At 47.3% G+C, this 24,979-nt stretch overlaps 1 protein-coding gene and 2 long non-coding RNA genes across 19 annotated transcripts in view; 1 reads left to right on the top strand and 2 right to left on the bottom strand.

Moving 5' to 3' along the window:
- The window catches only part of MTSS1 (MTSS I-BAR domain containing 1), a 169,891-nt gene that overhangs the window by 65,358 nt on the left and 79,554 nt on the right, over positions 1–24,979 (bottom strand). The gene's annotated exons all lie outside the window — the stretch shown is intronic.
- LOC146403688 (uncharacterized) lies at positions 3,610–13,855 on the top strand. The gene is made up of 3 exons (XR_014843375.1): positions 3,610–3,882; positions 10,962–11,112; positions 13,650–13,855. It is a non-coding gene; the product is annotated as an uncharacterized LOC146403688 (long non-coding RNA).
- Positions 11,712–16,487, bottom strand: LOC146403687 (uncharacterized). The gene is made up of 2 exons (XR_014843381.1): positions 15,142–16,487; positions 11,712–14,885 (listed from the first exon to the last, which is right to left on the bottom strand). It is a non-coding gene; the product is annotated as an uncharacterized LOC146403687 (long non-coding RNA).

The following is a 24,979-nucleotide window of genomic DNA, read 5'->3' as shown; positions in this document are numbered from 1 at the left end:
TGGGTTTTGTTTCTCAGATGCTACTATGAGCTGCTTTTACTCTCAGGCCAAAAAGACCCTCCTTGGAGTTCCGTTGTGGCTCAGTGGGTTATGAATCTGACTGATAATCCATGAGGATGTGGGTTTGATCCCTGACCTTGCTCGGCGGTTAAGGATCTGGTGGCGTTGTTGCAAGCTGCAGCATATGTCACAGATAGGGCTCAGATCTGGTATTGCTGTGGCGTCGGCCTTAGCTATAGCTCTGATTCAACCCCCAGCCCAGAAACTTCCATATGCTGTGGGTATAGCCCTAAAGCAAAAAAAAAAAAAAAAAAAAAGAGAGGGAGAGAGAAAAGAAGAAAAAGACCCTCCCAGACTGAGTCAAAAGAAAATAGGAGGGGGCCTAGGGCGAGATCAGAGTTGACCCCATATACAAGAATACATATACAACCCCCATATAAAACCCCATCCCTAGACATGAATAAGAACCACCCAGCCTACCTGCCTTTATCTGCTCCTGGCCATTCAGGAGCTGAAGTCTTGGGGATTAGAGGAAACATTCAAGGGAAATAATCCAGAAAGAACCGTTTCACCTAAAGGGCTCCAGTAACAAAAGATTCCCCAAACTACTCAGTTTAGCCATTCCAGGCTAAATTAGTCATTTTCCATTGAAAATGTTTAACTTCATCTCTTTAACTTCATTTGGCATCATCTGAACTCACACAAATATTATCCTTCTTACAAAGAACACAGGGGACTAAACTGCATATGTTCTTGTCCGTACGTGTGTATCAAGCTTGTCATCTTTCCCCAAATAATTTCCATGCAGGTACTGATCCATCACCTTCCTAGGTGATAAATACTAAAAGGCTACAATTATTAGAAAACATGGTTAAGCTCTGTGAAAACCACATTTCCTTTTTATCCAACATAAATAAATCCAGGGTCCAAAATAGTTTGGTGCTCGGAGGATCCCTCCTACCCCCGCCCCCAAACCACTCACCTGCACAGTGAAATTCGGTTGAATCAACAAATCAGCCAAAAAGAGTGAAATTTATAATATCAACCATGCAGTTTAAGCATTCGGCTTAGAGGGAAATAAATTTAAAAAAAGTGAAGAGCATCTAAAATGCAGAAACCGGAGTTCCTGTCGTGGCTCAGTGGTTAACGAATCTGACTAGGAACCATGAGGTTTCGGGTTCGATCCCTGGCCTCCCTCAGTGGGTTGTGCGAGCTGTGTTGTAGGTCGCAGATGTGGTTTGGATCCTGCGTTGCTGTGGTTCTGGCGAGGGCAGGCAGCAACAGCTCCGATTAGACCCTTAGCCTGGGAACCTCCATATGCCGCGTGAGCAGCCCTAGAAAAAGGCAAAAAGACAAATAAATAAATAAAAGAAAATACGGAAACCCCTTCTAAAACACGCTGCCATCTAGCCCTTCCCTGAGAAGGTAGGAAAATTCCCTCCTCTCTTCCTGTCAGCTCATCAAAGCCGTCAACCATCGCTTCCCCAAGTGAATTGATACGTGCTGGTTAAACTGGCTTAAAACAAAGGGGAGATTTACCTGTGCTAGTCAGCACGCATGCCCAAATTGGAGAAGGCGCGTGGGTTTGCAAAGACCTACCTGTAAGGACAAAGGAAGAACAAGACAGCCCTGCTCCCAAGGACAGGGGCAAGCCCACACTATTTAACGTGAGCCTCACATGAGCTCCAAAGGCTGTGTTCAGATGGCACGGGAGCACCATCTTTCTGAGCAGGGCAGGGCTGTGATGGAGGATTCTCTGCCCAGGTTTGCGGGAGGAGGAGGGCTGGTGAGAGGCATGGACTAGAGTTCAGAAAGGAGGTGACCAAATGCAGTCTAGACATGGGGAGGGGGGCGAAGGGGTTGTGATGTGACAGAGGGAGAGAAAAGGAGGGGAGGGGTATGTATGGGAGGACTGCAGGGACCAGTACCTGCCCACCTGGAGAGCACGAGAGTGATGAGCGAGGCAGGACTGGGAACCGAAACTGTGTCTGACATCTGAGGTCCAGGCAACCTCATCTGGGAGCTCCATGAACAGACACGGATACCAAGAGGTGGCCGTTTGGTTTGGCAGAGTCTCAGGTGCCACTGGCTGGACCAAATACCCCTGGACTGTGCCAGGTGTGTGGATGGCGCTGAAATAAATGTCCGTCCAGATGAAAGGAGACCGACCAGCAGATGGCAGAAGCCTGGAGGCTGACCCCAAAGGGATGGATTTGCCCAGAGCAGGGAGGTGTGGGCCTGAGAATGAAGGAGGCCCCCACACAAAGCTGTCACCCTCCACATGACAAATGGCAGATGTCTGGCAAACCTGGAAACTTCCTGACATTCAGCTCACTCTATTTGTTTCATAGATAAATGCTATAAACAACGTGGCTGCATTTCCCTGCCCACAGACCTCAGCAGCTGGAATAGCATGAGGTCCCCAATCTGTCCGGGCCTGGGTGTGTGGATTTCAGATCCAAATATGCAAATCATCCCTTTTCAGGGAAATGGTTTTCTGGACAGGACTTGGGGCTTGGGAGCCAGAAAGAGAAGTCACAAATGGTTGTCCTCTTTGTTGGGTAGTATCTGATGCATGTCCTGGCTCTGCCTCCCGCTAGTTACCTGACCCTAACTAGCAAAAGGAAAGGTTCTTCTGAGCCTCAGTTTGCTCATCTGCAAAGTGGGACTTTCTCCTGGCCTTTCAAGATTCTGGTTAAGGAACATATGAGTTAAATCATTGGAGAATACACTCCAAAATGCAAAGAGCTCCATTAGGGCAAGGGGGTTCTTGGCAAGAGGCAAAATCCTTCTAATCTTTGTACTGAAGCTATCACAATCATTCCAACTCATTTTTTTTTTGGTTTGTTTTTATTTTTGTTTTTTTGTTTTTGTTTTTTCAGGGCCTTACCTGAGGCACATGGAGGCTCCCAGGCTAGGGGTCCAATTGGAGCTGTAGCCGCCTGCCTACGCCAGAGCCACAGCAATGCCAGATCCGAGCAGTGTCAGCAACCCACACCACAGCTCATGGCAACACCATATTCTTAACCCACTGAGAGAGGCCAGGGATCAAACCTGCATCCTCATGGATACTAGTTGGGTTCGTTAACCACTGAGCCACGACAGGAACTCCTCCAACTCATTCTTATAGGCACGAGTCCAGTCCAGCAAAAGGAGCAAGTGGTGGGGAACTTAGGGATATTAACAAAACCTGAAACTTGAGACAGACCAGCACTTTTAGACACAGACTTTCAGCTCCCCAACACAGGAGGCTTTCACGGCCAAGTTCAGCTGGTACAGACCATCTGCTTGGGAGGCAATTCTATCCGCAAAGGCTGCCTGATCTTGGCTCTGAGAGAGAAGGCCAGTTAAGGAACAGCTCCCCACCCCCAACACACACACACACTCACACACACACAAACAATGCAGCTCTGAGACCCATTGTGAAAGGTGCTTCAATGCTCCAGCTGCAAGTGCAGCCACACTATCTTCTTTAAACACATCTAGTTTTCTTCAATTTCTTGATGAACAGACTCCCAGGCGCTGCTGCAGAACAGAAAGGCTACACATCCCTTTTCATGCACAAATCCTCACACACAGCAGTGTGTCCATCCAAGAAATCCAGATGACAGGATGGCATCCAGGCAATGTCCCCGTTGCCTGCCTGCACTTCTCAGTGGGCTTCGCAGTCAATATTCCATAAACAAAACGAGTACCTGCTATGTGCAGAGCACTACGCAGAGCCAGATGAGGACGTGAAGGGAAACCTAAACAAGACTCCGGGGCCACACGTCTTCAGCATGACACCGTGCTGACAAGGATGAAGAGGATGAGGGTGAGTGAAAGGACCAGACAGAAGAGAGACCACAGCCCATCCGAAAGGCTCTGGGAGAGGAAGCTGGGGTATGTAGATCTTCCAGGAGAATAATTTTTCTCTACACAGAGCCATGCTCATGTTTCATTGGTTCTTTTCGTAGAAACATTTTTCATGCACAGTGCTGGGCTGGTCCAGCCCAGGGACAGCTTTTCAGCTCCTTTTGCTGCCAGGATGCTTGAGCTAGATAATGCTCCCATGGTCCAGGTAGCCCCAGTCAAAAGGATCCTGAGGCATTCCTGTTGTGGCTCAGCAGGTTAAGAATGTGACTTATGTCCATGAGGATGCGGGTTCGATCCCTGGCCTCATTCAGTGGGCTAAGAATCCAGCATAGGTCGTAGATGCAGCTCAGGTCGGGCATTGCTGTGGCTGTGGGGTAGGCTGGTGGCTGTGGCTCCAATTTGATGGCTAGCCTGGGAGCCTCCATATGTCGCAGGTGTGGCCCTAAAAAGAAAAATATGTATTTTTTAAAAAAGGATCTTGAGAAGCATGAAATGCAGAAGTGAGCAACCTCAGCCACAGAGCAGGGGCTCATAGGTGGGGGTGGCAATCCGCTAGTATGGTTCTATTCCATAAGGCAGGGTTTGCTGGGAGACACCCCGCCTGCCGTCAGAAAAGAGGTGATGAGATCTACCTGATCACAGGATAAGCTGGCTAGAAATGACTCGAGCTTAGTGAGGACAGATCAGAGGGTCCTCCAAGTTCTGTCTGGGATATCTGGTTTCCCGTTCCCTCCTCTGGGGGTGGCCCCAGCCTCTGCTCCAGCAGACAGTTGAGAAAGGAAACAGGGATGGCATCTCCATGGCGACCATCGAAGGGGCTGGTGTACACGGCCCTGGCACTAAGAAAGGTCTCCCAAAGCATCTCTTGGTCACTGGAGCAGATAAGCCGGCCATGGGCTCCCAGCCCCTGCCCAGCCTGCACACAGGCGTCAGAAGTGAGCCTGTCACAGGCTACTGCTCCACTCCTAGCAACCTACCCATATTCCTGTTTACCTGGAAGCAGCTGCAGGGCCCAGGTCAAAGTTCACGCAGAGAAAAGCTTCCACGGCCTTAAGAGGTAGCCAACCCAATTCTCAACGAGAAACTAAGACTGTGCTCATCTTATTCTGCTCCCCTGCACCTCTGATGGTGTTTTTATAGTGCCTTTGAGCTGTCTGAAAACCGAGAGCCTTCCTTGTTTTTTCCTTCCCTTTTTTTTTTTAGGGCAGCAACAGAGGCATATGGAGGTTCCCAGGCTAGGGCTCGAATAGGAGCTGCAGCTGCTGGCCTATGGCACAGCCACAGCAAGACCAAATCCGAGCCAGGTCTGCAACCTACACCACAGCTCAAGGCAACACCAGATCCTTAACCCACTGAGCAAGGCCAGGGATTGAATCTGCATCCTCATGAATACTAGTCAGATTCTTAACCTGCTGAGCCACAACAGCAACTCCCATGAAGTAATTGTAGTGAGTGCTCCAAGGATGAGGGCTGGCGATCAGGGAGAAACTGGAGCCCAATCACTGCATTAGCTAACACTTCTAAGCACCACTGCATGCACTGGGCACACGACGTGCCCCCCTTCTCCACAAGCCCACAGGCAGGCAGTTCTACTGATTAAGGAGGACACTGAAGCTCACAGCGGTTGTCACCCATCCAAGGTCACAGGATGAGAATGCGTTGAGGCAAGGATCCAAACTGGAGCCGTCAGATCCCCAAATCCCATTCTTGACTCCTCCTCTGTAACACAGAAATGCAGCCAAGGAGGAGAGGGGACATGGGACCAGGAAGATAGGAAGGTGTCAGGAGGAAGTCATGGAGGGGGTAGGATGGGAGCAGAGTCCCCTAGGGACTGCTGAAGGTCGAGCAGGAAAGTGACAGACCCAAGGTGCCAGCTTGAGGTGTCTGTTCTTCTACGGGACCCGGGGAACAAGCTGCACTTCAGAAGGAATGGAGGAAACATCCATTTCCTCCATAGAGAACCACCCTATGGAGAGAATACTAGCTGCAAGGCAAGGTGGAGAGCAGGTCATGAAAGGAGCAGAGGTACCAGCTTGGCAGGCGGGGAGGGGTGCTGCCCATCAGCCAGCACGTCTGAGCTCCGTCAGCCCAGCCGCCCTGGCCTTCTCACTCAGCGCCAATTATCTCTTCCAATTAAACCACCGCCACAGGATACTAACTCCAATGACACAAACCAGCAGCAGGATGCTTACCCAGCCCTGGGCTGGCATTTATGACCCTGATTAGCAGGAAGCCTACATCTCCTACTCCCTACAGCTCTCCCGGGGAACTTGGGACCCCAGGTGAGCCCAGTGGGACCCCCTGCCTCCTTCCATGCAGCACCCGGCCCCCGTGTGGGCTCCAGAAAAGGGCGAGAAGCAATGGAGGGCAGAGCCTGGAGAAGACAGGGCTTGCTCACTTTCATGTCCGCTGTGCTGTATGAAGAGGCTTTCGGGATGGCAAACCAACTTCCAAAAAGCATCCTTTCCCTGCTGACCAAGGCAATTTACACAACAGCCAAGTTACAAACATCTTGTCAGCTTACTTATAGACTCCTACGACTGGGTACCCACGATGGGCCAGAAAGTGCAAGGAGCACTTGATGTACTTTCATTTTATCCTCACAGCAACTCTCTGGGGCGAGTGTTACATCACCCGCCCACCCCCATTTTAAAGATGGAGAAACTGAGGCTAAGAGAAATTTGCTGTAGGCGGGTCGATCTAGGATTCAAATCCAGAGAGTGTCTAGATCCAAAGTCGGTATTCCATATCCCATTACACCGTGGCCCACTCTGGAAGGATGGCACAGATATTTCATGCAAATTGAGACTATCTACAGGAAACTTTTATCCACTGAGAGGGTGCACAGGGCAGAGAGGGCAGTGACAGCAGACATACACTGAGCACTCATGAGCCGGTCAGGTCTTAAGCTTTATACACATGTTAATTCATGTTAGTTCTTCCAGCAATCCTGTGAGTAAGTATTATCATCATACCCATTTCATAGATGAGGAAACAGAGACTCAGGGCAAATAGGTCACTTAAAGTTACCTGGCTAAGAGATGTCTGAGCTGCTTGCTTAGCTCTAAGGGTACCTGACTCTGACACCCAAGACCTGACCCCTGAGCTACACTACACCTGGGTTTCATGTAAGCCCCTCCCTAAAACAGACCCCAAGCACAAGCGCCTACATTCCCAGTTGCTAGACAGACCAGCTCATGTACGCGGCCTCCTGTCCTGGCACAGGTTACGGGGAGGAGGGCAGGGCGGGTATTGTTTCCATCCCAACCACAGAGAGCTGCCTGAAGACAGGGTCCCGCTTCCCAGATAGCGCACGGCAAGGCCTCCCCCGCTCCCCAGAAGAATGAGGGAGTCTTCCTGAGTGAATCATCTGAACAATTAAAATTCCCTCTGCAAGTTTTCATCTTTGTTTTAACTGTGAGCTTTTTAAAAACACATCATGCCATCCGCCAACAAAGCCATGGAGAGCCAAGCAGGCCCTGGGTACACAGACAGCTGGCATCATGGGGGACCGGGGGCGGGGGGGTGCTCGGGGATGGAGTGTGAGACCTGGCAGGAGAGGAGGAGAAGGACTGGGAGGGGCCACTGACTTTTTTCACCGTTTTGATTTTCAAAGATGTCACTTTTACAATCTAATTTCTCACTGCAATTCTAAGGAAGGAGGGGGTGAATAAGAATTGACGGGTTTAAAATAGGAGAAGCGAGAGTCTAAGAAATTCAGCCACACACCAGGTGGTGTAGACACTTGCTATACAGTGGGGTGCCCGGCCCAGCAGCAAGACCTGGGAGCCCCCCCTCCAGATCTCTCACATCACAGCCTGCATCCCAGTAAGACCCCCTGTGACTTGTAGGCACTTTTGAGTTTGAGACGTGCTGGGCCAGTGCACAGACTTGGGGGTCAGAAGAATCTGGGTTCCGGTACTAACAACACTATTCACTTGCCACGTGGCCTGGAGCGAGCTGTGTAGTCCGAAAGGCCTGAACGCTCTCATCTACAAAGCAGTACTTATTTATGAGGCAGTTGTAAGAAGCAGACAAAATAATGCACACAAAGCCCTTAGCACAAAACCATCCCTGCACCCCCCCCAAAACAGCCGTGGGCTCTGCCATTGTCGACATTTAAAAGTAGAACCCAGGTCACCAGATCCCACCTCTCCATCCTTCTGGAAACTTCTGGCCATGGCTCTCCAGAACCTGCCTGGTAGGTTGCAATATTCTGCTCCCCACCAGGGGGTTCATAAATACGCAATTTAATTTAGCACCGCCACCCAGATAAAGCTGCCAGGCACACTTGGAGCCAAAGATCCACTTGTGTAAGGAAAGGAAAATATAATGACTAGCGGAGGCAAAGAAGCCAGGGGATAGGACAGGCGGGCCTTTCTGGACTCGGAAGTTGCACAGCTGAAGGCCCTGAGGACAGCACAGGCCAACCTTGACCTTAGCATCTCCGCAATGACACAAAATGTCCTTTCCTTCCAGAGCCAGCAAACACAACACACTGATTTCACAATAGGTGAGCCCTTCCAGACACCAAAGGCACGTACAAAGCAAAGGCTGTGTCTACACAAGAGTCCCGACACCTCTGCACAGGCCAGGGCCTGTCCCAGCCGGCCGGCCACGACCCCACGGATAACCCTGCTTTTCCTCTAAGCCTCAGCACGTACTCGGCCTCGAATCCCGCTCGGCTCCTGCCTGTCCCTCACTGTTCCCAAGGCTCACTGTCTCTGTCCTATGGTGTCTCTGGCCCATACTGGGCACTTCACCCCCAGAGCCCCCGGGTCTACCGGCTTCTGTCTCCCCACAGAGCCCGTCCCATCCTGCTCAACCTCCTACAACAGGCCCCTGCCTCGCCAGGCCTACTGCTTACAGAACCAAACCTAGGGTTCTCCAAAAGCCAAAGGCAGCAAAAGCCAAGACTCCCAACACTGCCCATCCCCCCCGGCTCCCCGTCTTCCAGCAGAGACTCCGAGATAACAGATCGGGAGCTGGCTGCTGGGGGCGGTTGTCTGTCTGGTTTGGTTTTAACAGAAAGCACGTGGAACAGGGCAAAAAGCTAAGAAGCGTGACTCTCCCCCCTGCCTTTCATAGGCACACACTTACCACAAACCAACGTCAGCAGAAAATAAGCTGGACCTTGCTACAAACTGGAAAATTCCTCCAACCAAAGGACGCCTGTTGTTTTAGGAGCCAACACTTTAACACACCTGCTGTTGGTCAAAACCTTTCGGGAATGTATATTTAAGAACAGTGTTCAGAATTAGGTTTATAAGTCACTGAGGAAAAGCCCTTTCTGGGACTACTTCACAGTCACCTGCACATTCTGACCACAGTGCCAAGAAGCTTTGTCACCAACCCTGTCTTTTTTTTTTTTTTTTGCCTTTTCTAGGGCCGCTCCCACGGCATATGGAGGTTCCCAGGCTAGGGGTCCAATTGGAGCTGTAGCCGCCGGCCTACACCACAGCCACAGCCACACAGGTCCAAGCTGAATCTGCGACCTACACCACAGCTCACGGCAACGCCAGATCCTTAACCCACTGAGTAAGGCCAGGGATCGAACCTGAAACCTCATCGTTCCTAGTCGGATTCGTTAACCACTGCACGACGACAGGAACTCCTCCAACTCCTATTTCTTCAAAGGAAAACTGAGGCCCACTCTTAGGGTGGGGAAAAACTGACCACAATGAATGGTTTTTAAAATAATTTATTGATTCTAATTTGATGTCTGTGCCGAGTTCTGATGGTGGTTCTAGAAAGGGTTTCCCCAGAAGAGCGGAGCCATGGCCACAATAATGGAGCAAAGTGAAATTAACTTCCAAGAGTAATTAATGCAATTACTACTCTCACACTTGAAGCTGTGATCCATCCGAATTTATGTATGAAAGCAGACCTTCCTCAAAAGGACGAGATGGCCATGACCTTCTCTAGGTCACTCCCACTGAGACCAGTAAGAAGGTTACTGTACACGCCAGTCCTTAGATAAGAGACATAAAAAGTCCCAATCCCTTCTGTCTCTTTGTACTTTCCCTTCATCATCCTCTCAAACCACTCTGCAGAAATATTTACAAACGTGAAGAGCTCTCCATCACTGAGGACATACCTCTTACCGAAGGAGTTATGACACCTGGAAAAATAAAAGGCACCAAGTCTGACTTTTGTGCTCAGCTGACTAGAGCCTTCAAATTTCCTTGACCTAAATGCCTCTTCTCAGATGCCATTAGAGATTCTCATACTAAGTCAGTCAGAAAGAGGACGAAAAATAACCATATGATCCCCCCTTGCATGTGGAGTCTCAAATGGGGCACAAATGAACCACTCTACGAAACAGAGACAGACTCATGGTCGTAGAGCACGGACTTGTGGTTGCCAGGGGAGACGGGGAAGGGAGTGGGATGGACTGGGACTCTGGGTAGCAGATGCAAACTATTCCATTTAGAATGGATAAGCACAGGGAACTCTGTCCAGGCTCGTGGGATAGACCATGATGGAAGATGATGTAAGAAAGGGAATGTATATAGATGTATGACTGGTGACTTTGCTGGACAACAGATACTGGCACAACACTGTAAATCAATTACACTTTAATTTCAAAAGGTTTTTTTTTTTCATGTGTTGAAAAAGAAAATAAATAAATCCCTTTTCTCCCCAGCTGTTGGAAGGTATACAGTCCATGCCCTTGGTATTCAACACTGGTCCCTGGAATGGAGCATTCCCAGCCCCACCCCAAACTGGCTGAATCAGAACCTGCGTCTTACCAGATTCCAAGGGTTGCCTGACATATATTAGTGCTTGACAAACACTGTTCTACGCAACAACTTTAAAAGACAGCAAATGATTTTAAAAAGCCCTAATGACTTCTGTTTGTACAAAATAACAAACCCTCAACTGTTTGCTTCTTTACAAAACAGCGGAACTGGCCCCTGTTTCCTCATTTACTAAAAGGGAACAAACACCGCCCATTCTCAACACGGCACTACCTCCCTGGATTTTTTTGTTAATGCCGAACACCTCTCTAGCTCGGAGCCTTGGAACACAAGAGACGTTCCATTAAACACCCACTTCGTAACCCTCCAACTCTCACTTCCCTCCTCTCGCTTTCTTTCTATAAGTCAACCTCACTTGGGGATGACAAAGTGAGAAGAGAAGACTAAGGAGCAGCCCTTGAGAGGAGGAAACAGACAAACACGGAGAACCAGCCACAGGACAGAGCTGCTCTGGTTTGCCTGGACAACAAGATCCAAGTGAACACACCTCAGTAAGGTGAGAGGGTGCTGGCCGTGCCTTCCCTTAGCTAGCAGGTCCTAAAACATGGCTGTGGTCCCCAAAGTTTCAGAAGACATGGGATTTCTTTGCTACAAAGCTCAGCTGAAAATTTACATGTAAACAGAGACATGTGTGAGGCCTGACATAACCCAGCCAAAGGTCCTAACACCTCTGTTCCTATACAATCCCCCCACCCCCACCCCTCGTCCTTCTAGCCAGGGTGCAGGCAAATCCTGACGACCGTCACCCACTGTGGGTGATCTCCCTTCTGCCACGCTAGGCTGCTCGCATCTGGGGCAATAGGCTTATTCATCCTGACACCCTCCACAAGCGCGAGACCCAGGAGACAGGGGCGTGGGTGTCCCGAGCTGTTATCGCCTGTATTGCACCTGTCCTCTCACTGAGGCCAAATTAAATGCCCAGTACATACACCAGGGATCAAACGGGTCTCTGAGGAAGCTCCTGAACACCAGCTCTCGGAAGACACAAAGGTAAGTGCGTTGGTTTTCCAGACTCCTCGGGCTGCGACACAAAAGTCCAAAGCAGCCTCGGACACAGGTCCCTGGGCTTATTCAAAGTTCTGGCAGCTTTCTTGCTTTCTTTTTTTATTAAACACGTTTTGAAACTCTGAAGGCAAGGAAAAATGAAACAAAGGTTATGAACTCGGGGAGCTTACCTCCAAAAAAATTTTCCAAAGGGCAGCCAGTGTGACACAATCATGTTGACAGCTGTGACAAGTGAAGCTTTATTTGCCCGAGAGCCTTCCCTGTTCACTTAGCTGTGATCACTGAGGCCTCATGATCCCTGCTGAGGAAATGCACACCCACCTGTCGCCCAGAGCCTCGGAGCTCGCAGAAAGTCTCCGAGAATTCCTGGACAGTGAGCACCATCACCACTGGGGAGGGTGCCCTGGAGAGGGGCTGCTTCATGTCTTGGCATAAGGGCCCCGGGACCCTGTGCCATGGCCTTGGAGCCTCGTTAGAGGAACCAACCCTCAGCATGTTCAGTGGGCAGAGAGCCAATGGCAAACGACTCCACTGACTTGATCTTTCAAGACTGGTTTACACCATCTGAAAATTCAAAGGTCTAGAACTCAGAACTAAGATGAGACTCTCCTCTGGCGTCCATGGAAATGGCCAAGAAAGGAATGATCTTCCAATCTCCTGCGGGACGTGCCCTGTACCTTACACGGTCCTCCTGCTCTAATATCACAACAACCCAAAGGCTCAGACATAACCCCAAAGACTAGGAAACTGTGGCCCTGCTATGGGCTAGAATTAAGCACCAGGCTCCGGGACTATACACGCTAAAGCAAGTACACTTGTTCATGCTTTTCATTTTCTTTAGGGGCATACCTGGGGCCATATGGAAGTTCCCAGGCTAGGGGTTGAATCAGAGCTGCAGCTGCCAGCCTACACCACAGCCACGGCAACACGGGATCCGAGCCTCATCTGTGATCTACACTGCAGCTCACAGCAATGCCAGAACCTAAACCCACTGACTGAGGCCAGGGATCAAGGCCAGGGATGTCCCCGCATCCTCACAGACACTAGTAGGGTTCTTAACCCACTGAGCCACAATGAGAATTCCCGTTCCTGCTTTTCTAAAGAGCCATTCTTGTCCCTCAAAACAAAGTTTAAGTGGCTAGATTTTAAAGTGAATTAATCTAATCCCTCCCAAAGATCTATTCTGTGAAAGAGAACAGGGAAATGGAGTGGTTATGAGAGAAGCAAATAGAATCGAGGGAGGTTCGGGATGCTGACAGTAAAGGATTTGTCACTCACGGCCAGGCCCGAATGAGGGATGCATGGGGGTGAGACGCCCGAGTGGGCCGTGGTTGGGGGAGCAAGCCCTAGGAGGCCCTTCTTCCATGCAGGAAGTAGAGTGCAGGGCTCTGCTGTGGATGGGCTGGTGGGGGGCTTGGCTCTACAAGATAAGCATGAAGCACCTGCAGAAATGCAGTGGGAAAGGGGTTATACCATCTGCATCCCTTGGCCTTGGCCCAGCTGCTGTTTCATGTCGGGGGCCTGCAGGAAACAGGCGGTCATTGCCATTTGCATCCTGGCAGGAATGGAATTTCTGGGTCACATTTGGGCCTCAGATCCATCATCCAAAGCAGCGTGGTCTGGATGAGCCTTTAAGTGAAGGGGTGACTTGCTGCTAAGGGTTAGAGGGGCTGGTTCCCACAGCCACGCTTTGGATGCCTGCACTCGCTCCCGCCTTCACGTCCCATGAGCTCTGACCGAACCCAGGTGTGAAAGTGGCTTTGGGACCGTGAAACCAAATCGGTCTGAACTTGCCCTCAGAGAAAGTCTGCCCTCCGAAAAAACTCAGGCGCAGTGCGATAAATGAAGGAGGGGGAATAGGTTTGGGAGTTTAGAGACGAGGTAAAGTAATTTCCACTGGGAGTAGGACAGCACTTCCCAAGCCGAACTGGACATGAGAAAAACCACCTGAGAAACCTTCCCTGTGTGGTCTCTTCCTTCTTGTGAAATTCTGTGATTCCTTTTTTTTTTCTCTTTTGTCCTTTTTAGGCCTACACCACAGCCACCACAACTCGAGATCTGAGCCACATCTGCAATCTACACTACAGCTCACGGCAACATCAGATCTTTAACCCACGTAGCACGGCCAGGGATCGAACCCGCATCCTCATGGTTTCTAGTCAGATTCGTTAACCACTGAGCCACAAGGGGAACTCCTGATTCCTCTTATCTTTTTAGGGCAGAAAACGCCACCTTCTTTACAGTATTATCCTTTACGTCTGAGAATGTAGATTTTGACAGTAAGTCTAATACAGTTCGTTAATTCTGTATTCTGTATTCTTACCTATGTGTCCCTTTGATCAGTGGGGGACACATAGGTAAGAAAGTACACGCAAGTGTTTGTGATCCAATCCACGACCTCCAACGGGCCCCACCTTAGAATTCAGTGATGCTACCGAATGGCGCTTCCAAGGAAGGCCCAACCATCCAAAAATAAGCTTGGAAAGAGAAGAATCCCATCAGAAACAGGAAAAGGGATCCTGCTCGGACATTCCATTTCCAAAGTTCCTTCCCCGGCGGAGATCGGTGGCCTCTGGAACATGGTCAGGAAACTGAAGGGTCCGTGATGGGTTAAGCAGACACCTGCTGTCCCCACATTCCCAGTGCAGCTCGCTTTTCACTGGAGTGCCAAGAGACAAGAAAGGGCCACAGAGCTCGTCACCACCATTCAAGCCTGGAACTGAAATCGCCCCCAAATGCTTCCCTTATAATAACCCAGGAGTGTTTAGATGAACACCCACTGCAGATATGTTTCCTGCCACGTCCATCAGGACACAGGAGGGTGATAAGGACCCCAAGGCCACAAAAGAACAAGCAGCAGAAGAGGACACTTTTTCTTAATCACTCGTAATTATTGCTTTAACGATACAAGCAAACAAAGGATAAATATCATTTCAGAAATACAGAAGCAGCCCCCACTTGGTAAAGAATTTTAATTAACTGGGAAGGCCACTCGATTCACCAAAAGGCTGAACTGGCAAGACCAACAGCTGTATGAACGATACCTTTTCACAACAAAAAAGGACTTCTATTTTTCAGATGCATGTATGTGTAGCATGAGCTAAGTTTTTTTTTTTTTTGGTCTTTTTTTTAGCTATTTCTTGGGCCGCTCCCGTGGCATACGGAGGTTCCCAGGCTAGGGGTTGAGTCGGAGCTGCAGCCACCGGCCTACACCAGAGCCACAGCAACGTGGGATCCGAGCCGCGTCTGAGACCTACACCACAGCTCATGGCAACGCCGGATCGTTAACCCACTGAGCAAGGGCAGGGACCGAACCCGCAACCTCATGGTTCCTAGTCAGATTCGTTAACCACTGCGCCACGACGGGAACTCCAAGCTAAGTTTTAAAGGTAGTGGCTTGGAGGTCCCATCATGACTCAGCGGAAACGAATCTGACATCCATGAGGACGCAGGTTTGTTCCTTGGCTTCGCTGAGTGGGTTAAGGATCCAGAGTCGACTGTGAGCTGTGGTGGAGGTCACAAATGCTGCTCGGATCTGGCGTGGTTGTGGCTGTGGCGTAGGCTGGCAGCTTCAGCTCTGATTCTACCCTTAGCCTGGGAACCTCTATATGCCATGGGTGCAGCCATAAAAAGCAAAAAAAAAAAAAAAAAATTAAAATAAAGGTGTTGGAAAGAAGAAATCCCAGAACACCTGCTTTGATGAAGACGTAAAATTCTCACAACAAAACTGTGTGAACCCGCTCCTCTAAAAGTGGTTGTAAGAACAGATGCTATTGAATAGATAATCCTTCTGACAGTGTTAACTCGCCTCATAGCTTTCTTGTCTATGCAGCATTAAGACCGTTGTTGTCCAAATGTTCAGAAACTTGGGATTTGGGAAGCCGAACCGAATTAGATTTCTGCTAAGCTTCTTGCCCCCCAAACGAAAGATTGTAACAGTGAATCAGAGACACATTATAAAGACAGACCAATATAACAAGTCAATCATATTAAGCTGACGTTTAATGAGCACCTACTGGGTGAAAGGTGCTCTCACATGTCGTACTTACTAGCTGGACCCTCCTCAAATCCAGTGCTGGACACTCCTCAAATCCAGTGCTGGACAAGAGCTATTCATTCCATTTTACAGATGAGGAAACTGAGCGGTTTCCCTCAGGCCTTACAACTGGTCAGGCTGGGCTAAGAACCCAGTTCTCTGGACTCCCAGGCCGACTCACTGCTCTTTCATCCTCTTGAGCCTATTTCCCACCAAGCGACCAGAGGCGATGCTCAGAAATATAGCCATAGTCACTCTGAGTCAGTAGAAAAACTATTCTGCCTGATGTGATTGTTGTTTGATTATTTTAAGAAGTTGGAGCAGGAAAGGACCCAAAAATAATATATATAACCCCTAAACAATTTTTTTTTTTCTTGGACACAATGTGCAACAGCTTGATGTAGGATCTCAGTTCCCAGACCAGGGATGGAACCCAGGCTGCAGCAGTAAAAGCACAAAATCCTAACCATTAGACCACCAGGGAACTCCCAATTTACTTTACCTTAAAACATTCATTCTCAATCTTGTGATAAAGGGCCAAAGCCTATTTCTGTTGAGTATGGATCTACTAAACACAGATCTGTGGTCTTTCTGGCAAAAACCACAGCCTGCAATGTCCCCTTTCAGGTTCCTTTAAGGAGTTTCACTACTTGCGAAGAGAAGAATCTTTCTAGTTTTTGTTTGTTTGTTTTTTTAGGGCCGAACCCTTGGCATATGGAAGTTTCCAGGCTAGGGGTTGAATTGGAGCTACAGCTGCCGGCCTACACCATAGCCACAGTATCACCAGATCCGAGCCATGTCTACAACTTATACCACAACTCACGGCAACACCAGATCCTTAACCCACTAAGAGAGGCCAGGGATTGAACCTGCAGCCTCATGGATACTAGTTGGGTTTGTTACTGCTGAGCCACAAGGGGAACCCCAAGAAGAATCCGTCTAGAGATTTTAACCACCAACCATCCCCCGTCTTTATTTATTCCGATCTGTTCAACCACATTTAAAACAACAGAATTTTTTAATAAGTTGTTTTGCAAGTCTTTCCAGAACCCACAATGTAATCTTCAGAAAAACAACTTTCTTCACACTCAGATTTCATCTGTTTATATACTTCATTTAATTGCATAATTACAAAAAGCAAGCACTAGTGGTAAAAACAACCCCAGGGGAAAAACACAACTAAGCAGCAAGCAGAACACTCATCTGGAGGGAGCAGATGCAGTCAGGGACAGACAAGGAAGCAATCACACCCCCACTGTGGACCACGGGGACAGAGGGTAGCATCCCGGGCCAGCAGGCTTATCATCCAGCCAGTTAAGAGACTGTGTCACACATGCCTGGAAGTACCTCGGGGCAAACACTGGGTGCTTCCATCAGAAAGCAAAGCAGCACTAGAGCAGGAGAAAAAGTGAGACCCAACAAACATGAGTCCAAATGACCATGACCTCAGCAAGTCCCAGGGTCTCTCTGAGCGTCAATCACAGTAATGAGTAGTTAAAACAGTGTTCCTCGTGCAGCTGCGGGCGGCAAAAATTAAATAATAATATTAAATAATAATATACAGAAAGCACCCAGCCCCAGCCTTGGAACACACAACTACTCAATAAACACGGGCTTCTTCTCTGCCTGTGTATCTTTCTCCCCCAGGGCCTAGCAACTTGCTTCGAAGTCAAAAGCCCTGAAGATGGATGGATGGACATATGGACAGCCAGGTGGATAACTGCGGTGATGGCAGAAGTTTAAGAACCCCTCAGTTCAGTCATTTCCTTGGCTCAGGTGGCTCAAGCAAATGAATCAAGAAGCTGTATCCTGACACAGAGCTATCCCCACCGGAAGATGAAAGGAGTCTAATTCTATCACAACAGAGAGAACAGCACAGGGATAAAAGGGAGAGAGGCAAGGAGAAGAGAATTACAGAAGATGAGTCGGAGTTCCCGTCGTGGTGCAGCAGAAATGAATCCGACTAGTATCCATGAAGATGCGGGTTCAATCCCTGGCCATACTCAGTAAGTTAAGGATCTGGCGTTGCTGTGGCTGTCGTGTATGCCGGCAGCTGCAGCTCCAATTCAACCCCTAGCCTGGGAACATCCATGTGCCACAGGTTCAGCCCTCAAAAGCAAAGGAAAAAAAAAACACACAAACAAGGATCAGTCCCAGTTGTTAAAAGAAGAACTGGCTCGCTGGTGGCTAGATCTCCCTCCTCCCCTTCCTCCTTCCAATTATAGTAACTGAGAACGAAGATACATTAGAATGAGTGTGATTTTTTTTTTTCCAAGGGGCAGAGACATGTACAGACAACGAAATCCAGCGAAAAGCTTAATTATGGACCTTTAGTTTTCAATAAACAGCAAGGCTGAAAAAAATTAAAAGGAACAGAGTTTGAGAAGGACAACCATGTGGCTTGGTTTCTAGTGTACAACATTTCATAAAACGCAGCGTTAAGTGGGAAGATGTTTAACCTCTGAAATGAAGCAGGTGTAGGATCCACGCTTTCAGTGGTGGAAGGGATCTGAATGAAAATGCAGGCAGAATGCAAGGCCCTCAGCTCAGTGCAACTTAAGATATTTTTTTTTGTTTCTTTGTGTCTTTTTTTTTTTTGCCATTGCTTGGGCCGCTCCTGCGGCATATGGAGGTTCCCAGGCTAGGGGTCGAATCGGAGCTGTAGCTGCCAGCCTACGCCAGAGCCACAGCAACGCGGGATCCGAGCCGTATCTGCTACCTGCACCACAGCTCACGGCAACGCCGGATCGTTAACCCACTGAGCAAAGGCAGGGACCGAACCCACAACCTCATAGTTCCTAGTTGGATTCGTTAACCACTGCACCACGATAGGAATTCCAGATTTTTTTTTTTTTAATGAATCAAATCATAGCAGATAAAGCTTTCACTCACTCTGCAGATTTTTTTTTTTTTTTAATTATAAACGAAAGCTCAAAGTGCTAAGAGGACACACCCAAAACACCTTGGGAGGAGACACTGTTTTCTGGAAAAAGAATATCTCAATGTTCATTGGAAGCCGAAGTCAGCTTACCCTTCTCTGGCAGTTTCAGCTAATTCCCATCTTCCTCCCAGCAACCTGTGTTCAGCCAGGGGTGGGGGATGTGGCATGGCCCTGAAGTTTTAAAACTATCAGGTCTCCAGCTATTTCCTCAGCTACTCATATGCGCACTAACCCACCCAATTTGGAAATATGAGTCTCTTATTACGGTAGCCTCGCTTTTCTTCTGTCTTCCTTAAAGAAAATATGAAAACAGTCATTGGCCTCTGTTTCTCTAAGCCTCAGTTCCTTCCTCTGTGAAATAGGGATAGTGGAACCTCTTTCAGACAGCTGTTGTGAGAAATAAAGGTACATGACAAACTCAGTGCACCCTGTATGATAACGCCTCAGTCCTTTCCCAGCTGCTATCATTCTGCTCTATTAATGCGAAAAAAACCAAAAACCAAAAAACAGACAAACAAAAAGAACCCAAAAGTAAGGATCTTTGATGAATAAAATTGTCGGAGTGAAAAAAATGATAACACCTAGGATTCAAGAGACAACTCACCAGCCAGTGAAAGCATAACTGGCCAAATCCTTCCAAAAGAAGCTTCTGTCAATACAGAGCAGAAGTCTTTTAAAAATGCTTGTGCCTTGAGTTCCCTGGTGGCTAAAGAGGCTAAGGATCCAGCATTGTCATCCCTGGCTTAGGCTGCTGCTGTGGCACAGGTTTGATCCCTGGCCTGGGAATTTTTGCATGCTGTGGGCACAGCCAAACAAACAAACAAACAAAAAACAAACAAAAAAAACCAAATGCTTGTGCCTTGACTCAGTAACTGCACCTTAGGACTCTAACCTAGGGAAATAAGATACAAAAAGATGCACGGAAATGCTTGCCATGGCTTAACTTATCATACTGAAAGGCTAGAAACGAAGACACAACCAACAGAGGAGAAGTGGCTAAATAAACAGTTGTATGTTCCTCTAAGGTAATGTTTCTGCAGCCGTGAAAAACTGTTATAGTATAACTTAAAAATTCAAATCTAAAAGCCAAACTTGGAGACTTTATAGGTAAATATATATATATATTAAAATATTGTGCATTTGCACAGTTAAATTATATACATATGCATGTATATCATGGATATACATATTTGTGGGAAAATTTTAGAAGTACAGCAAAATATTACATTAGGTATTTCCAGATGGTGAAATTACAGGTTATTTCCATACGTAAGAGGATAGTTGTTCCGTGTTTTTTTAATACATATAATGATTTTTATTTTTTTCATTATAGCTGGTTTACCGTGTTCTGTCAATTTTCTCCTGTACAGCATGGTGACCTAGTTACACATACATGTATAGATTCTTTTTTCTCACATTATCAGGCTCCATCATAAGTGACTAGATATAGTTCCCAGTGCTACACAGCAGGATCTCATTGCTTATGCTCCGTGTCTTTGAAACTCTGCACAAAGCATTTATTTAAAAAATCTGAAAAAGTTATTAAAAGTTTGCGGAAGAGGAGAGGAGCGACACAGGGGTAGAGGATTAAGAGGCATAAATTATTAGGTATAAAACAAGCTACAAAGATATACTATACAACATGGGGGATATAGCCAATATTTTATAATAACTATAAATGGAGTACAATCTTAAAAAAAAAAAAAAAAGGTTTGTGAAGTGTGTGTGCAAGTGGGATGGAAAGTACCCGACAGAGATGTCCCACAGCGTATTTTCATGAAAATCAATTGAAAGCACACCATCAGCAGCTGATGCTTGAACACAAAGAAGGAACCGGATATGATACCCTTAAGCCCACAGTTTGAGCTACTTTAAGCCTGGGGTCATTTTCTTGAAGACCTGGGCACATGGGCATTGCCCATTTCCACATATATCTGTGTGTGTATTGCGGGGGGAGACTCCCAAACCACAAACCAAGTTGAAATTGCTTGAGCAGCGCATGATTCTGTAGCATTTTGGTTTCCTTGGCAACCTTATCTCTGTCGTCTTTGACCTCACCCACAGATGGAATCATCTTGGTCCTCCATGTCCCTGAGAGCCACTGCCAGCCCCAGAGTGGCCGACCCTGGCAGAGTGGCCAAGTCCTGCTCAGTCGCCAAAAAAGAAGTTCTAATTAACAAATTTGTTCACGACGGGTACATGTGTTCATAACATAATGGACTTTAAAGAGCAGAATCTTGCTATATTTGCCAGTTGAGTTCCAAACTGTCTGATTTTCATACACGACCGAAATTTAATTTTAGCATCGCATAAACATAATTAATCTTTTTCACTAAGGGGAAGGAAAAAGGAAGTTACGTTTAAGTCTCCAACTTTGCTAACCATGCCAATGTCTAAACATTTACCTGCTATTTCCACCTTGGATGCCTTAAGCAGCAGGTGGGGGGGTTTCCAGACCTCATTTTAACAGAGGAACATCAAAAAGGCGGGAAAAACAAAAAAAACAAAACAAAAAAAAACCTGCCAGGGGCCATGAGTAAGGCTTTGACATCTGAACACTACAGGCAAAAAATTATGGAGAAACCAGGAGATAAATTCAGAGAGGGGATGGGGAAACTTCAAGTCAGCCAATTATGATCTGGTAACTGTAAGGGGACTTCAAACATTTTATGGAGCTGCGTCTGCCCCTTAAGTCATTATTCCAAGGATGTGTCTGGGTAGATAGACTGGATCAAGTTAGGCATGCCATGCACAGACTCAAGTAACCATAAACCTCTCCCTGGAGCCGACTGTTAGCTTGGTGTTGTTACAGGTCTTCGGGGCCCAAAGGTTTAAAAAAAAAAAAAAAAGGTCACCTGACCCAGAGACCTCCCAAGACTGGTCAAGATACAGCTTTCCCTGTACAGAACAAAACAGGGGCTCCCACGCACGCAGGGAGGCTAGAGGAAAGGTTCTTGTGGGAGGTCCCACAAGAACCCCAATAACACTGACCTGAGAGCAGCTACATCAAAGTGAGTCCATGATGGAATCACAAGCTTAAAGCACACCCATTTACCAAAAAAAAGTCCCACCTATCCTCCCCAAATCTCATTTTCTCTGTTAGCGCTCAGCATGAGTTCTAATTTTAAGCCCAAACCTTTGACTTCAACCCTTTATCGTGAGTGCCCAGAAAGCAGTAACGACAAAGCCCATTTAACTGTTCTGAGCACTTCTAAGTTCTTGATGGTAACAGTGGTCCATGTTCCCAAACAGCCAAAACCCAGCCTCCTTCACCTTCAGCCCAGGTGGTAACATGATGACCTTTGCTCTCTCGGGGCAGAAAGGTCACTGACTCTCAACCGGATTCCAGAGATGCTGTGGAGCTGCTATTGCAAACGAATTCCACTTGCTCCGGTTAGATCTCTCCCCTTCGCTCCACTGTCAACATATCCATTTAGGAAAAATGGTAAAGTACTTAAAATACACATAATAGGCAGTAGAGATTTTCAAAGATTGTACTTAGTTCATATTTTAAAGGTAGTCTGGACCACGCTGAAACCAAAGCTTGTTTAGGATCCTTCAGGAAACCAGGAATCAATTCCGTTTGTGTTTTCTTCCAAAGGTAAGAGTATCAAGGCTGGACTCATAAGCTTTAAAACCCTTTAACCTAATGGCTGGGCCATCTCATCTTTAGTTAAGTACATGTGAAAATTTATGATCTGGAAAATGTGTACTAATAAATACAGCTGACATCGAATCAGCATATCTTTGTAAACAAATGGAATAAATAATCAGATGCTAATTTTTTTTTTAAGCTTCTAAACATATTTTTCTGGATCACAAAGAATAACTGAGTCCTGGAGTTTCTCAAATTAGATAAGGTATTTCTGACATGACCACTGATTTTTAAAAGCAAGTTAAATCCAGGAGTTCCCACTGTGGCACAGCAGAAACAAACCCGACTGGTATTCATGAGGACGCAGGTTTGATCCCTGGCCTCACTCAGTGGGTTAAGGATCTAGCATTGCCGTGAGCTGCAATGTAGGTCACAGACACAACTCAGATCCTGTGTTGCTGTGGCTGTGGTGTAGGCTGGCAGCTGTAGCTTCGATTTGACCCCTAGCCTGGGAACCTCCATATGCCTCGAGTTCGGCCCTAAAAGGCAAAAAAATTAAAAAAAAAAAAAAGTTAAATGCATAGCTTCACGATTTAGACAATTTCCAAGAAATCACTCAAATGGCAAGATCCTTCAAAATGTAAACCACTACCAAGAAAACAGTAGGCAATATTTAGATATGATAGAAACGTTTCTCAAGTGCTTTAAAAAGCTAAATGTCCCTGAGATTTAAGCCTTTCATACTCAGCAGAGCCATTAGAAAGCTATTACTCAGTACCTTGAAGGAAAATTTCACCTGTTTTCACTATATAAACATGTTATATAGCCTACTGGATGATACCTAATAGCTGTTTTCTACACGGTTAAACATAAGCTGCTGCATTTCACCTACCTTTTTTAAAATACAAGGAATGCATCTACATTTTCAAGAATTACTTCAAACTACAAATTCATGCTATTTATGCTTTATGTACGTGTTACGCAATTCATGCTTGGAGACAGCCAGATTTAGGGTCTTGTGTGGAACAATTAGTATTTGGCCTTTATGAGATATCAACGTTTCCACGTTTACCAGTTTTGTATCCTTGATAAAGCAAGTTCTCATAAACAAAAACAGGTGCGGGTGTGTTTCTGTTGAAATGTTACCATTCCTTCTACTCCCATTATCATGTTTTAGCTAATTTCAAGAGTACTCAGAAATAAGTAACTTCTCACTTCTTCATGGGGTTCTAGCTGGCCAATGGTAGAAAGGATAGTTTGAAATGTGACTATATAGGGAGTTCCCGTCGTGGCTCTGTGGTAACAAACCCGACTAGGACCCATAAGGATACGGGTTCGATCCCTGGCCTTGCTCAGTGGGCTAAGGATCTGGTGTTGCTGTGAGCTGTGGTGTAGGCCGGCCGTTGCAGCTCCAATTCAACCCATAGCCTGAGAACCTCCATATGCCGTGGGTGCAGCCCTAAAAAAAAAAAGGAAGCAAGGAAGGAAAGACAGACAAGACAGAAAGACTATATAGACGTATCTTTGATGAGAGAACACAGGATCATGGCATAAGGTCATATACATCGAAATCCAGAACTCCTCTCCCTCAAACCAGAGGATAAATGAGAGCTTCCAGAGTCACTTACAGGTCTCCGGTATGACCCAATCTGTCCCAAATGATGGGACATGACTTCAGAGATCTCGATCTTGAAGATAATCCATCCTCTTCAACCAACCTCACGTCTCAGGAACAGGAAGGTGGCCAAGTGGGCGCAGGACCGAAGCAGAGTTCCCTCTTTGGGGGCTAGATTCCTACTGAAGGTGGGAGCAGGAATCATCAAGTTTTTTATCCATGTCTGAAACCAGGAGGGAGCAAGGCTCACCCCGCCCTAGCATTTCAAAGCCTTTCACAAAAAAAGGGGGAAACTGAGGGCAAAAGAACACGGAGGAGTTTCCAGAGCTGCTTCTGAGAGGGTGGGCTGATGTTTGCCGGCAGAGGAGGGTCCAGGTGAAGGGTTTTGTTGTTGCTGTTGTTTACGTTGGGGACGGGGAGGGTATGTCTTTACGTAATTCAACGCACCACACTCCTGGGCCCTTTAGGTCAACCTTGACAGTGGCTCGCTGCCACTGTAAGAGTTGGGTCACACGAAGAGGAGCGGCTTAAGAAAACCTGATAGATTCCAGGCAGCACCAGATCAACAGGAAATGAACAGTCTCACTGGAAGCTCCCCTTACCCTCCTCCCCTAAGTCCTCAGGCCCTCAAAAAAGCTCATCGCAGCTCCTCAACAAAGTGACAAGACCAGCATTCACCCGTAGGTGTGCACCCCATTTACACAAAGTCCGTTAACTTGGAAGGGTTTGGGGCCTTTGCGCCAAAGCTGCTGGGAAGCTCAGTGGTATTTCTCAAGGAAGCCCCACAGCCGCCAGTGGAGGCCGGGAAGCAAAAGCCACCTTCCCCTCCAACTGCAGCCACTCCCCAGACTAGGAGATATTTCAATGCAGAGTAAGTGAGATAACGTGAAACTCTGAGGCTGCAGGCTCTTGTCACGAGGCTGGGACCACAGCATGATGAAAAAGGCCTCCTTTATCCAGCCTCCATGAGGTCCGCATCTGCATTCACAAGTACAGAGAGCCCTCACTCAGCTTCTGCAATATCCAACCTCTATGAGAAGCCCCCCAGGCAAGAATGGATTATGAGTTCATCTCCTCCAAAACAGTTACCCTTCCTATCTTTTGTGAGCTACCAGCCATCCTTCCTCCAAAAGTTTCAGAAAATAATAGTCCTAATAACAACAGCCATTTC

The sequence above is a fragment of the Sus scrofa genome, chromosome 4 (assembly GCF_054392235.1).
Source record: "Sus scrofa isolate SSC_HxYL_T2T_F1_AM1 chromosome 4, Sscrofa_HxYL_maternal_Yorkshire_Landrace_v2.0, whole genome shotgun sequence".
NCBI lineage: Eukaryota > Metazoa > Chordata > Mammalia > Artiodactyla > Suidae > Sus > Sus scrofa.
Note: the sequence above shows the minus strand (reverse complement) of the source record. Positions and strands in the feature narration are given on the sequence as shown.